Source organism: Sceloporus occidentalis, unplaced genomic scaffold (genome assembly GCF_023333645.1).
Source record: "Sceloporus occidentalis isolate IW3139 unplaced genomic scaffold, rSceOcc1.0.p SCAF_108, whole genome shotgun sequence".
In the NCBI taxonomy this organism is placed as follows: Eukaryota; Metazoa; Chordata; class Lepidosauria; order Squamata; family Phrynosomatidae; genus Sceloporus; species Sceloporus occidentalis.
The window spans coordinates 321,311-334,881 of NW_028317088.1; the positions used below are offsets into that span (position 1 = coordinate 321,311).

The 13,571-nt window shown below is 48.3% G+C and overlaps 1 pseudogene; it reads left to right on the top strand.

Annotated features, from left to right (window-relative positions):
- Positions 1-875: 875 nt before the first annotated feature.
- The window catches only part of LOC149283226 (ryanodine receptor 3-like), a 52,439-nt pseudogene continuing 39,743 nt past the window's right edge, over positions 876-13,571 (top strand).

Genomic DNA, 13,571 nt, shown 5'->3' on the forward strand with positions numbered 1-13,571 from the left:
GAGAAGGCTGAGTGCGTTTCTGTTGTTTGCTCTGAATGCTGATTACGAATTAGATAAAGGAGAATTACATTAAACGGACCAACACGCTTTGAACTTCATGAACTTGCTATCAAAGCATCCGTCTCCCAGAGTACTTCCAGGAACAGAAAGAGCTGATGGAAAATAAGCAACGCAGCACTTTTTAGTTAAGAGCGCAATACGGGCCAGGTGCCGTTATGTAGTGGATTCTGTGGCCAAGTACACTGGGGTACACTGGGGATGGATACATTAGGGAAGGAGGTCCCTGGCCTGAGGAGCTTACAGTCTAAGTCAGATTATACTTAGATTCTGTAAAAAGCATAATTCTTGCAATGAATCCATTTAGCTTTATCGCTTTTGAGCGTCCTTAACACGTTAATGAAAAGCCGGAACAGGAAGGCTTTTCAATCTGTTGTATTGAGGCGCAGAACAATATTATACCGTGTAACGCTGGCACGACGTGTAATAGTGGGACATCTGCTTCACTAACGCCTGGGAAGCCATCTGTTGGCTATCCGGTCTCTGAATTATATCGGCACTTCTGCCTGTATTACGTTTTGCGCGACTTAACGACGCCTTGGCACGGATGACTACAATAGGTAGTAATGTGTTTGACCAGCTTGGGTCCACCTGTTAGCCAAAGCCATTGTACTCTGTCCATCAGCACCTAATCGTCCAATTATTTTCTCAGCATGGAAGACGGCGAGAAAATGGACAAAGCTAAGGCAGAGGAAGAGTCTGAATTCCTTGAAAGCAAGGAGGGTCAAATTGAGAAGAGAAGACGCAGCCAGAAGAAAGAGGAGCCGGAAGCATGAATGGCCAACTTCCTGGCCGGCTTGGAGATCTAGCAAACTGAGATGCTGGTAAGAGATTCTGAGAATATTCTTCATCAGGCGAGACAGCTGCCAGCTGGGCCTGGTTCTTTGTTGTGCTTCACTTTTGTGTAGTCCATTCCTAAAATTCTGAGCGTTAATGAAGCATTATTTTGAGGTGTAACTCAGGCTTTGCCCACCACTGACAACCCTCTAAATGGGGCTCCAACATCACAGCAAGTGCCTACACGCTGTGCTTTGCGCTTGGATGGGTCCCGGCTACCAAGCCTTTTTATCAACTTCAAAGAGTGACTTTGCACAGTTTCACTAAAGGTTCAAATCCAACGTCTGCGTCGTAAGAATCTGTCCCGGCGAGTTCCCTGCTGGCTCAGGCCAAGCCAAAACTGTCGTGAAGTTCAATAATAGTCTACACATCCGGGGACTTTTATCCGTCCCCCCCCCACCTCAAGCTCACGTGACGTTTTCAGATTCATTTCCGATCAATTCCTGCACGGAAGCCGAAACGCCTCCTTTATCTCAGGTGACGCTTTAGCGTTTGTCTTCTTCCGTACAGGGCACTTTCATGAGCCCGTTTCTAGTTGCCATTCATTTAGAGGAAACAAGATTGCAAACGTTGGTCCTGGTGTCGAATGATGGGACCTTACCCCGACCATAACGTTTACTATCTAAAATGTAGAAATGCGTCTTGCGAGTCTTGCCCGCGTGGCTTTGAGCGTCCAAAGCTGATTCAGAGTAAAGAATGAAAGGACGAGCCCAGCGGAACATCTGCCTCTGAGCTTTATCTGAGCTCCACGACTACCGATCCTCAGAAGACAGAGCCCCTCGCTTTGTGACCCCCTGCCTAATCCAGACGACGGCCCATTTCTCCCATTACATTTCATTGGTATTTGTGATTAGCAGCCCAGTTTGGGTAGACGTGGCCAACATATATGTCTCGTACTATTCCAATTGCCCCCATAAAGCCACGTATGTCCGATTTCGTGTGATCTGCTACGGTTTAGTAATCAAATATATATCGCAGGCGGTTAATTCCGGCGCGTACAATAGAACGCCAGAAACGTAATGTCTGACCCTTTATTCTTTATTTCCGAACTACCTGGCCCGGCCTTTCTGCAATCTCAGATTTCTGGCCCTGTTTGTTGCTTTTGCCATTAACTTCATGCTGTTGTTCTACAAGGCGAAGCCCTCGCTAGAATACGGTCTCTTTAATGTTTCTCTGGTCGTCGGTCACAGTGTGGCAGGAATAGAATGTTTTGTGACGTTCTTTTCCTGTGCGAAGTTTCTTTGAAGACCAACGTTTCAGTGGCCGTTCCCCAGACCGGCTTTTATCGTCTCTTTGACGCAGCAGCTCCTCGCCGCTTTCCCCTGTACGCATTGGGCTCTCGTATGGACAGCACAGTCCATTACTGACACCAGCCAAGGACAACCTGTTTCCCGAGTTTCCAAGTTGTTTACAAAGGCGACAGTAGTAAATCTGCCGAGATATAGCCAATGTTTCCTCGAACCCCCTAAGCTGCTCCCCTTGAAATTCTCTCCTGTTTATGGGCGATATAGTTGCAGCCCTAGCAAACCATAACAGTGATCCATTCCAAATCTGATGTGTTCACCTTAAGGAGGACCTTGAAAAGTCAACAAGCGTTGTGTGCAGCTTTTGTTTGTTTGCTTATTTAGGTGATCAACAAATATGGCGCCTTGTACGGGGCAGAGCGAATCGCTGCACTTCTGGGTCTGTATGAGAAACGCTCGCGATTTTAGCCCGGTGGAAAAGACCCAACCCGAAGAAGGATCCCTCGTGTCATGGTGCGTAAATTATTGGTATCTGTAGGCCAAACAATATGAAAAGATGTAATAAAGTGTTGCGCCTATAATTGTAAGAGTGACAGTAAATATAATGTGCAATATACCGTATTTGCTCGATTCTAAGACGAGGTTTTTTCCAGAGCAAATGCTTGGAAAAAGACCACTCGTCTTATAATCGACGTCGTCTTCTAATCAGACCTCGATTAGGTTGCCATGCTGCTTACTGGGCTTTGGTCGCGAGCAGCGCCTCTGCTATTAGCAGCAGGAGAACAGGAAGCTAGCACAGTCCTCACATAACTCTGCCTCCCCCCTCCTTCCTCTGGGGGGTGGGGCCAGAGAAGTCGCTCGCACAGCCGGGCCCCCCGCAGAAGTCTGCGAGTGAGAGATCTGCAGTTCAGGTAAGGGGGTGGGGGAGGGTTTTTGTGATTTTCTTAAGACACGGAGGCTTCGTATTATGCTGTTCTCTTCCTTTATTCCCAACAGCAGCAAAGAGATCTAAAACAAGGAAAACAAATAACAACCAATAAGCAGCTAGTGCCTGTAATAACATCACGCCTATTCCCATAATGCTCCTCTTTCTTTGCTGCTCCCTCAGACAGCTAAGTCCAATTATTTGCTCTCCGTATATTGTACTGGATATTTGTTCTCCTTATATTGTTTTGGATATTTCCTTGCTTTCTTTTCAGCTCCTTGTTTTGTGTCTTTTAGTATATTTCAGTACATATTATTTCTATGTCTTATTTTCTCTAGATATTTTTTTTCTCTCTCTATCTGTATTTTTTCCGTTCTGTGGGGATTGTTGTGTATTTATCCCTCTTCTGTGTGTTCATTTTGCCTTATTTGCCCGTGTTTCACTTACCGGCGTCTCTCTGGAGGTGCTGATGCTGCTTTCTACCCGTTTGTGGGGTTCTCTTCTATACCGTCGCGCCCTTGTTGTTTTTGCGGCCTCTGAGGCGGCCGCGCATGCGGCGGCCATCTTTTTTGTCTTACGGCGGGTCCTTTGCGGCTCGTTTTAGGTGTCCTCATTATTGCCGGTCGTAACCGTTTTTTTCTCTGTACGCGGCGGCCATTTTTATGGGCGTTTTCGCGGTTTTTTGGTCACAGCGGTTCTTGTGTTTTCTGCTCTGCCTCTACTCTGTTTTTTTCTGTTCCTTTTAAGGGTTATTTCACCCTTAATTGTTCCTTGCAGGTATTAATATTTCTTACTGCTGGTCATGCAGAATTTTGGTAATGATCTCGCTGCTGGGGCTAATGTTTCCCCTCTTCTGTCCCTGCTAGAGATTTAGTTAGGGATGATAATTTTGGTTTCCTCTGAGGAATTCCAATTAATGATGGACATTACTATGTCCAGGTCTATCAATCAAGCTTTAGTTCAAGCTGTGGGGGCTATGTCATCGTCCATTTCACAGTCTGTTGCTCAGGCTCAAGGTCCCGGCCTGGTTCAGCCTGGAGTTAGTACCGCCGGTCATTCCGAATCTAGGTCAGCAGGGCGGAAGGCCTCTGCTAAAACCAAGCGTTTATCTCCCTCGCTGCATGACGTCAGGGTTCCCCCTGTTATTGCGGACGGTCCCCAGACTGGTCGCAGATGGCGCGTATGCACTCTGATCGGGCTAAATCGGTCAGGAAATGGAAAAGGGCGCGTGCCCTAGTTGAGTCCTCTGAATCAGAGGCCAGCGATGGTGAGGATGTTCAATCTATGGATTCCTAGAAGGATCCTGTGGAGGGTGCGGACTCGGATGGGTCTGATGTTTCCCCTAAAATTCTGGATGCACTTCCTAAAGTGACCGATAGTAAACAGGCCTCGGGTGTTAAAGGTGTACAGTTTCAGGGTCGTCTTCTGGATCCTCTAGGTTTGCCACTATTTGATCTAGCTGATCTCCGTCATCGTCGTTCTGCGGAGTGGGAGCCCCCTGTACATATCGCCAATTATGTGGCGTCTCGTGTTAGGACTCCTTTATCTAAGGAGGCCAGGAACAACTTGAGAGCCGAACGTCCACGGCCGCTAGTTCCCGATGGGGGTTTGTAAGACTCCTGAGGTAGAGCCACAGATTGTGTGTTTGGTTTCTGGGCAAGACTGGGTGGAAATCCAGGAAGGGTCTTGAATTTTCTCTAAAGAATTGCCAAGACAGAGTTTTGGGTTCACTGGGTCCTGTCACCAAATGATACGAGATGTTGGAGGCCGTTCAATTGAGCGATCAACCTCTAGATTTTGAGACTGCTTTAGGGTGGATTCAGCGTTTGATCTGCCTTGCGGGGAACGCTAATTCCTCCCTAGCTATTGAACGGAGGAAGGCCGTCCTCCTCAAGATTGAGCCTAAGCTGGTCAACATGGCTGATAATGAACCTGGCCCCTCGGCCAAAGGCCTGTTGTTTGGTGATTCTTTTATTAAGAATCTGGGGTCCTTTGTGAAGACTTTCACAGAGCTCAATGAAGCGTGTTTTTACGCCTAAGGTTTTTGGAGGGGCCGTCTGTCCGGCCGTGGATTTCGCGGGTCATTCCGCCAGCATCGAGGCTCCTTCACCAGTAGAGCGGCATATGCGGAACCCAAGTCTACTCCGTTCTTCCCTTCCAGAGGGCGACCATGGCAGTGTCGCGATTCCAGAGGAACTTTTCCTGGCAAGAGACCCTACGGTGAGTACCTGGTTTCAGCCTTTAGCTCCGGTTTGGCATGTTGGGACTCGAGATGTTTTGGGTGCTCGAAACTGTACGGGCTTATCGTTTGGAATGGGTAACCATTCCTTTTCAGGTGGCTCCCGCGAGACCTTTCGTGTTTCCAGCAAAAGATCAAGAAATGATCTCTGCGGAGGTGGCAGAAATGATGGCAAAAGGGGCCATTCAGGAGATTCCAAAGAAAGGCGGTGAATTCCTTCCTAGTGTATCATCACTTCAAGATGGAAGGTATCCATTGTCTTCGATTGGATGGTCAAGTTGGATGTCAAGGATGCTTGTTTTTCAATTCCCATAGCCCTCGAGGACAGGGATTATCTTCAGTTCGCACGGCACGGGAAGAGGCGGAGGTTCACTTGCCCTCCTGTTCGGCCTATCATCCGCCCCATGGTGTTTTACCGAGGTTCTAAAACCGGTGGTATCGTTCCTACGAAGTCGGGGGTGTGTGCGTCTCATCATCTACCTCGACGATGTCCTCGTCGTGTCTCGGTCAGAGGCACTTCTCGAGATTCATCTCGGTTGGACGGTATCCTTACTACAAAACCTGGGCTTTCTAATCAATTGGGAGAAATCCATCCTGGATCCTTCTCAATCCATCGAGTTCCTGGGATTTCGTGTCCATGCGGTTCTACAGACGTTACATCTCCCTCTTCTGAAGGTCGTGGCTGTCCAGAAAGAGATTTGGAGGATTCTACGTTTTCCCACTGATTTCTCTGCGCCATCTAGCTCGCATGCTTGGGACTTCTCTCCTCTTCCATTCAGGCCATCCTCCCAGGGCCGCTACATTGCAGAGCGCTACGACGAGTGAAGACGGCTCATCTGAGGCAAGGCCTCTCTTTCGAGACCAAGATAGCTCTGGATGCGGAGGCCAAGGAGGAATTGACGTGGTGGCTTCTGCATATGGAAGCGTGGAACGGGAGAGCGATATGCGGAGCAGTACCGGACTGGATCATAGAGTCAGACGCAAGCTTACGCGGTTGGGGCGCGCGCTGCGGGAACGTCTCTACAGGTGGGCGATGGTCTCCAGACGAATCTTGGAATTGCTGGCGGCTTTGTTGGCGGTTCGCAGCCTATCTATCTCCCAATCAAGCTTTGATTGTTCTATCCTGCCCGGGATGGACAACATCACAGCGGTTCGTTACATCAACCATCGAGAGCCTTGGCAGTCCTGGCACGGGATTTTTGGACCTATTGCCTTCGCAACGACATCTCTTTAGTGGGCCGGAGATATTCCCGGCCTCTCCCGATACCACGGCAGATTGGAACTCCAGATATCTCTGAGGTGCGAGCGATTGGCGTCTTCATCCGGATGCGTTCTATCGGATAAACGACCTTTGGGGTCGCTCAGCTGCCTCGGTTCATCAGTTGGAGACCGGATCCGGACGCCCTAGCTACGGATGCCTTTCTCCGAGATTGGTCCCAGGGCAGGCGTTATGCCTTCCCGCCATTCAATACGATTGCCAGAACCCTTCTCCAGCTCCGGAGCCCAGGGGACGCATCTCGGATTGATCACCCCGTTTTGGCAGTCTCGAGCGCGGTTCCCTCGGTTTGTTTGAGATGTCCGTGGACATGCCTCGGATGCTCCCGGACCGTCCGGAGGGGAACTTGCACGGTTTGGTGTGTTCGGGGCACACTTTGTTTGATGGTTTGGCTGCTTTCCGGGGACCATGGTCTTTCCCTGGAGTTCCGCAATCGACTCTCCGTCTTATGGCGAATGCCTGGGCGCCTGGTACCCCAAGAGCTTCTCGCTCTGCGTGGGATTCCTGGTCTAAGTGGTGCATGGGAAGGCACGCGGATCCCGTATCTGGTCCTCGAGTTCTTTACTATGCTGTTTGAAGAAGGGAAAGCTTATCGTACAGCCAACGTATATAGATCGGCCATTTTGCCTGGCCATGTGTTTTTCGAGGGTGTTCCCATTGGTCGTCATCCTCTTGTCTGTCGACTTCTTAAGGGTATTTGTTTTTCTCGCCCTCCTGCTTTGCGCTATGCTTGCTTCTGGGATGTCAATTTGGTCTTGGATTTCTTGGATCGGTGGGGGTCCTAATGAGGACTTCTCTTTGAAGCAGTTGTCGGCTAAATTGGTCACCTTACTTTGTCTGATATCTTGCAAACGGTTTTCTGATGTCGGAGCTTTGGATTTTACCGCTCCTTCTTTTGTACCGGAGGGTGTGCGGTTTGCTATGTATTTCTCGCCGTACCCAGACTTCTATTTCATTGGTTTTTGATCCGGCTTTTCCCCGATCGGCCCCGGCTTTGTCCGGTGCGGTGCCTCCGTGCTTATGAGGAACGTACTGCTCCCTTCAGGAGCGTCGGTGTTGCGCCTTTATTCTTACCATTGCCTTGGCCTCATCTTCCGGTCTCTACTGTTTCTCTTGCTCGCTGGGTCACGTGGCTACCAGCCCAGGCGGCTATCGATGTTGACCGTTTTTGCGCCTCATTCTGTCTGAGGTGCTATGGCTTCTAAAGCTTCCTCCTTAGGGTGTCGCTTGGAGGATATCACGAAGGTGGCCGACTGGTCATCTGAGTCTACATTCCGTAATGTCTATTTTCGACCCGTTCAGCACTTGGCTTTACGTGCAGTTCATGAGCTTTGAACCAGCATAATATGAAGCCTCCGTGTCTTAACCAAATTACCAGATTTTACTATTACATGACGTAAAGTCTTGATTTTATTAAATTAAATAAAAAAAGCGAGTATTATTCCCTCCCTCCCGTACCCTTGTTTTTTCGAGGGGGATTTGTGTTTTCCATCATGTGGCGAGATGATTATTGCCTTTATTTCGGTGTGTGTTATTATTTGATCTTTATATGTTGTCTGATCGTGCATCTGTACTGTTGTATATAACCTGACGTCTGCTTTCGGGCCCGTTTCACCGTATATCTTTCCATTTTTCCCGCTTGAAGCGCTCTTCTGGAGGTTCTCCTGTTCCGGTTGCGACGTTTAGTGGATGTGCAGTTTGAGTTTTCGGTCTTCGGGATCTTCGGTTCCAGCAAGAAAGAGTAGAGAAACAGTAGAGACCGGAAGATGAGGCCAAAGCAATGGTAAGAATAAAGGCGCAACACCGACGCTCCTGAAGGGAGCGGTACGTTCCATTATTACAGGCACTAGCTGTTTATTGGTTGTTGTTAGATCTATCTATCTATGTATACCCCCTATATGCCACTCTGCCCCATGATATGCCTTTTAGAGTGGCATATAGGGGGTTAAAAGGCATATCATGGGGCAGAGGGGCATATGGGGGCAGTGTGGCAAGCCTGGGGGCAGATGTGCATACCTAGGGGGGGGGGGGCAGGTTGGCAAATAAAAGGAACTAAAACAAAATATATTTTTCTCAATCATAGCTTTTATTAAATATGAAAAACTAGTTTACATGAATTAATATTTACTAGTAAAACCTTTCCTATAGGGTTTTCTTATATTCAGGCTCTTTTTTTTCTCCTAAATTAATATTTTGATTCCGGGGGGGGGGGGGGTCGTCTTATAATCGAGCAAATACGGTAAATAAATTAAAACAAACAATACTTATATTGATTTTCCAATCTCCATTTGTTGTGTCAGAATCATGTATCAATATCAAAAATTAACTTTTTAATTTTAATATATATGTATATGTATATATATATATATAAACAATATTTGTATATGATTATTTAATTATACAATATTTAGCGCCCGATCACTATTATTATTATCACTATCAAACAATCTGAAAGACAATATCCGTTCGTTTGAAGGGTAAGCGCGGAAGGCGGGCACGGACGACGCGTCCCGAATGCGGTACAAAGGCTGGCGCGTCTTTGTAATTTGCAGGGATCAGGCGCGGTTACAGCGTTTGCATAGTATTGACCTCGAGGTGACTTTGTGAAAGAAATCTCCATAAAATGTAAAGTCCAAGATCTCGGCGGAGGATAAAGGAGTCTTCCTTGGCCGCCGCAATGTATGTCAAAGTTAGCAGGGATATTAATCCTATGTACGTACGCAGGACACATCGCTCGTTCTGCAGCTGTATTTGTAACGCATTCGAGAGGACCGGGCCGGATAAGTGGAGGTAATCGTACGGTTGCTTGCGTTGTATTTCGCATTTAGCGCCGGGAGACCCGCTGCCTTCATTTCATGGGACTAAGGGACAGGCCTGGCATAGAACCCAAATGGGAAAATACCGAGCTATCTCCAGGCGGGTAACTTACTTACAGGGAAAGATGTTCGATTCAGTACTCGAGGGCCACAGACTCCTCACGTTTTCTGTCTCGTCTCTCTGAATAACAGCAGACTGTCTCGTGCAGGTTGAGCTCCATCGATATGAAGTCTCCCATCTGGAAGCTCGGAGTCGTCTTCACAGACAACGTATGTATTGAAACTGGTGGGGGGTGGGGGGGAGGGTTACACGAGTTGAGTTGCCAACTGCAAAAGCAATGGGTTTGTTTGACACCAAACATTTCTTTCAGTCTTTCGTTGATCTCGCCCGGTGCACGGCCATGTCTATCCTCGGGCACTCCAACAATTTCTTCTTTGCCGCTCATCTCCTGGACATTGCGATGGGATTCCAGACCCTGAGAACCATTTTGTCTTCTGTTACGCATAATGGAAAACAAGTGAGTGTAAAACAAGGTGTTTGTGGCAGCCACGTTGGCGATTGGTCTCCTTTTACCTAATTCTAATTCTGTCGTGACCACGGCCCTAGAAAACACGACAGGAGGTCCGAGCGAGCCGGAGCCCCTAGCAAACCAACAAACAAACACACACGCTCGTATTACTCAGACGGCTGCATGAAGCACGAGTCGTTTTGCAGTTCCGACCGCCTAAGCCAGGCGTGCTCGCGAATAGCCGTAACGTGCGTGCCATAAGTGTGAAGTCGTAACATGTACAAGCTGTCTGCAAAGGATTCCCGATAATCGCCGCAGATCAGGCGGTAATGATCACGGCGCGCACAGCTCCTCGTACTAGAGTCCGATGCGAGGTTTGATGCCGGACGCCGTCCGGGTATGTTCTCCCGCCTTGCGGGCAAAGCATTGACGGCCTTCTGTAAAGCACGGCCATCGATTCCAAATGCTGGGAATGCTAGCAAAGTGTATTTAGTTTGAATTTAGATCCAGTCAAATGTTGATACTGTTGATCACCAGCTTGGTTCTATAGGCATTTGAGATGCAGCTCTCTCCTGGGTCTCCTCATATCTGTCAGCTTCTCTGGCGAGACATCATCGGCCCTTCCACTCTCAAGGTTCAGTCCTTGGCCCTCTGCTGTTTTTTCTTTATATTTCATCTCTTGGCAAAGCAATCGAGTCATTTGGCCTCTAGTATCATCGATATGCAGACTTACCTGTCTTCTCCCGATCTCTCGACATCTCTCGTGTCTCGTGTTACCAATTGCTTGTCTGCTATTTCTTCATGGATGTCACAACGCTACCTGAAAAGTAATCTTTCTAAAAGTGAACTCGTTATCTTCCCTCTTTCCGTGTCCCCTCCACTACCTGAATTGTGTCTAAAAATTAACAACACGACTATGTCTCCTACTAATCAGGCCCGATGCCTTGGGGTCATCCTCAGGGCTTGCCCTACCGTGGAACAGAGCGGGTCAATTGGGCAGGGCGGCAATTTTGAAGAGGCCCCAAGCGCGTTATTTATGATTGTTTTTGTTTGTTTAAGTGGAGGAGAGAGAGGTGCGCCGAGTGGTTTTTGCCCATGTCTCTCCTCTGCGAGCCCTCTAGCTCGTTGCCGGCTTGTAATGCTGAGTGCTGGAAAATGACGTCATTTCGGGCTCTCAGCGGTAAAGCAGTGCGCACCGCGGCAGAGCAGGGAGACTCGCCGCAGGACTGCTGAAAGGTAAGTGCAAAGAGGGAGGGGGGTGGATAATAGGGAGGGAGGGAGAGTTAGGGTAGATAATGACCCCTGGTGTGGGGGGGGGGGGGCAGCTTTCAACTTTGCCTCAGGTGGCGTTATGTCTTGGGCTGGCCTTGGTCATCCTTGACTCTAACCTTTCCTTTGTTCCTCGTATTCAGTCCCTTGTCAGATCCTGCTGCTTGCACCTAAGAAACATCTCTCGCATGTGCCCATTCCTCACCCAAGAGGCCACAAAAAGTCTGGTTCATTCACTCATCGTCATTTCCCGTCTCGATTAGTGTCACACTCTTCTGGTTGGCTTTGCACTGTGTCGACTCTCTCTCTTCTACGGTATGTCCTAAATGGCGCTGCTAGGCTTATGTTCTTTGCACGTTGCTCCTTTTCTGCTTCCCCTTTTCTGCGAAGCCCTTGACTGGCTCCCAATGACCTTTAGAATGACATTTCAAGTCCTGGTACTGACCCTCCATAATACTGCCTGCCCATACATGTGTGTCCTCATAAGCAAATACTCTCTTACTCGATCCTTATGTTCTCCCCATGGGCTAAGGCTCTCCTCCTCACTTATCACCTCTTCCTTTTCCTGTCTACAAGATTTGATTTATCTGCCCCCGTGTCTCTGGAATCTACTTCCAGTGGAACCTTCAGCTTTCACCCTCCCTCCCAACATTCATGAAACATCTGAAAACCCACTTGTTTGGAGAAGCCGCCCTACCTCTGACCCTTTCTCTGTGCCTGATGCTTGTTTCCTCAGGATTGTAAGCTTGCGAGCTGGGCGCTCTCCGCTAGGGGACTGCACTGGGAAAAAACAACTTGCGGCCTTTCTTCCTGGTGTTGCGGTCAGGCGCTGTACCTGCGGGTCTTGGTAACCTTGCGCGGTCCCGCAAAGGCTGCCTTCGTGTTGCTCCCTCACAGCGTCTCTACTCTTGCTTGGGCCAGGAAGCCAGCGGAGTCGCGTGATGTGATGTCACTTTCCGTGACTCTGCTGGGTTCCTGGGCGGATCAAGAAATGAGAATGTCCTGTGAAATTAGCACAGGGCTGCATGTGGTTGTCGGGGACCATAAATTGTGTGAAAGGGTTAAATCACAGGGGTCAGGCAAAGGACAACAGGCGCCGCTTAGTTTTGGCTGCCTTTTTTGTGTTGTTGTGCTAGTGAGCAGCTCGCGCCGCTTAGTTTGCCCGCCTTTGTCGCGCTATAGTTTGGGCGTGATTCCAGGCTATAAAAGGTGCTTATTTCGCTACCCGGGCTAGCGTTAATCGACTGCACTGACCTTTGAGTCTGGTGAGCGGGGGGTTTTTTCGGCAAAGCCTCGGGAGCAGCAGCTGAATTGTCTTCGCGAGCGAGCCGGGAGAAGAGGCTTCGAAGAATGGTTGCAGACTTGCATTTCTTTGGCTCCGCTTACAGATGAAATGGATCCTGCCGTTGTTCCCGTTGAAGCTGGAGACGTCGCGGAGGAGGAGTCGATGGCTGGGGAAGATGGCGCTTCTACTTCTCGCATGTTCCCGATGTCGCGAGAAGGTATCCTGCCATCGCGGGAGCAAGAAGAAGTCGCGGGTACGTCATTTCAACGCGCGGAACGTGGAAGAAGATCAAGCAGAAGCTCGGCAGCTCAGTGTACTCGAGTGTCTAGGGCTGTTAGAGGTAAACAGCCCTGCAGGAGAAGAAAACACCAACAGAGAGGAGAGGGAGAGGACTGTCAGAGTCAGCGGGACTCCGGATGCAGGCGCCGTTGTGGGTGAGTGGCCAAGAGGGGAGATGGAAAAATGAAATGCGGTGGTGGGTTCATTAGTTAGTCTGCTTAAAGAATGGCAGGGCCCTAATCCAGCTCAAGCTTGGGGGGGGCTGGCTAACGTTAGTCAGACAAATGTTGTTAATGAAATTACTATTAAGGAGTCTCCATCTTGTGAGATGTCACCTCCTGGGCTTTCATTTATCTAAAGCGTTAAAAGAGAAAATATGGAACAATGAGTGTATTGATATTCTGTCGCTGCTTCCAGCATCTAAAGAGTTGTTTTTGGTTAAGCGGGAGAAAGAGGATGACAGGAGAAGACCTATCCCTAGGTCTTTTAACAATTGGCCTCAGGCCTTTTTGTATTTACTCCAGCGTGTACTGTGAGTGGTAATTATAATTGTTTTATTATTCTGAATAGAGATGAATGTTGTCTTCTTCGTATAGAATAGCCTGTTTCTGGGAAATAAATAATATATTGCATTATTGTATATGACGGCTTGTGAGACTGCAGCTTATAACCCGTGATAATAACAATAATGAAAAGGTACTTTTACCTGTAGATGAAGTTTGACATTATTTGCATCTATTAGGAATTTCACTAAATACTCTTAGACATTATTAAATTATTTTAAATTGTCATATTAGTTAAACTAATATAAGAGAGTTAGTGATCTTTTTATTAC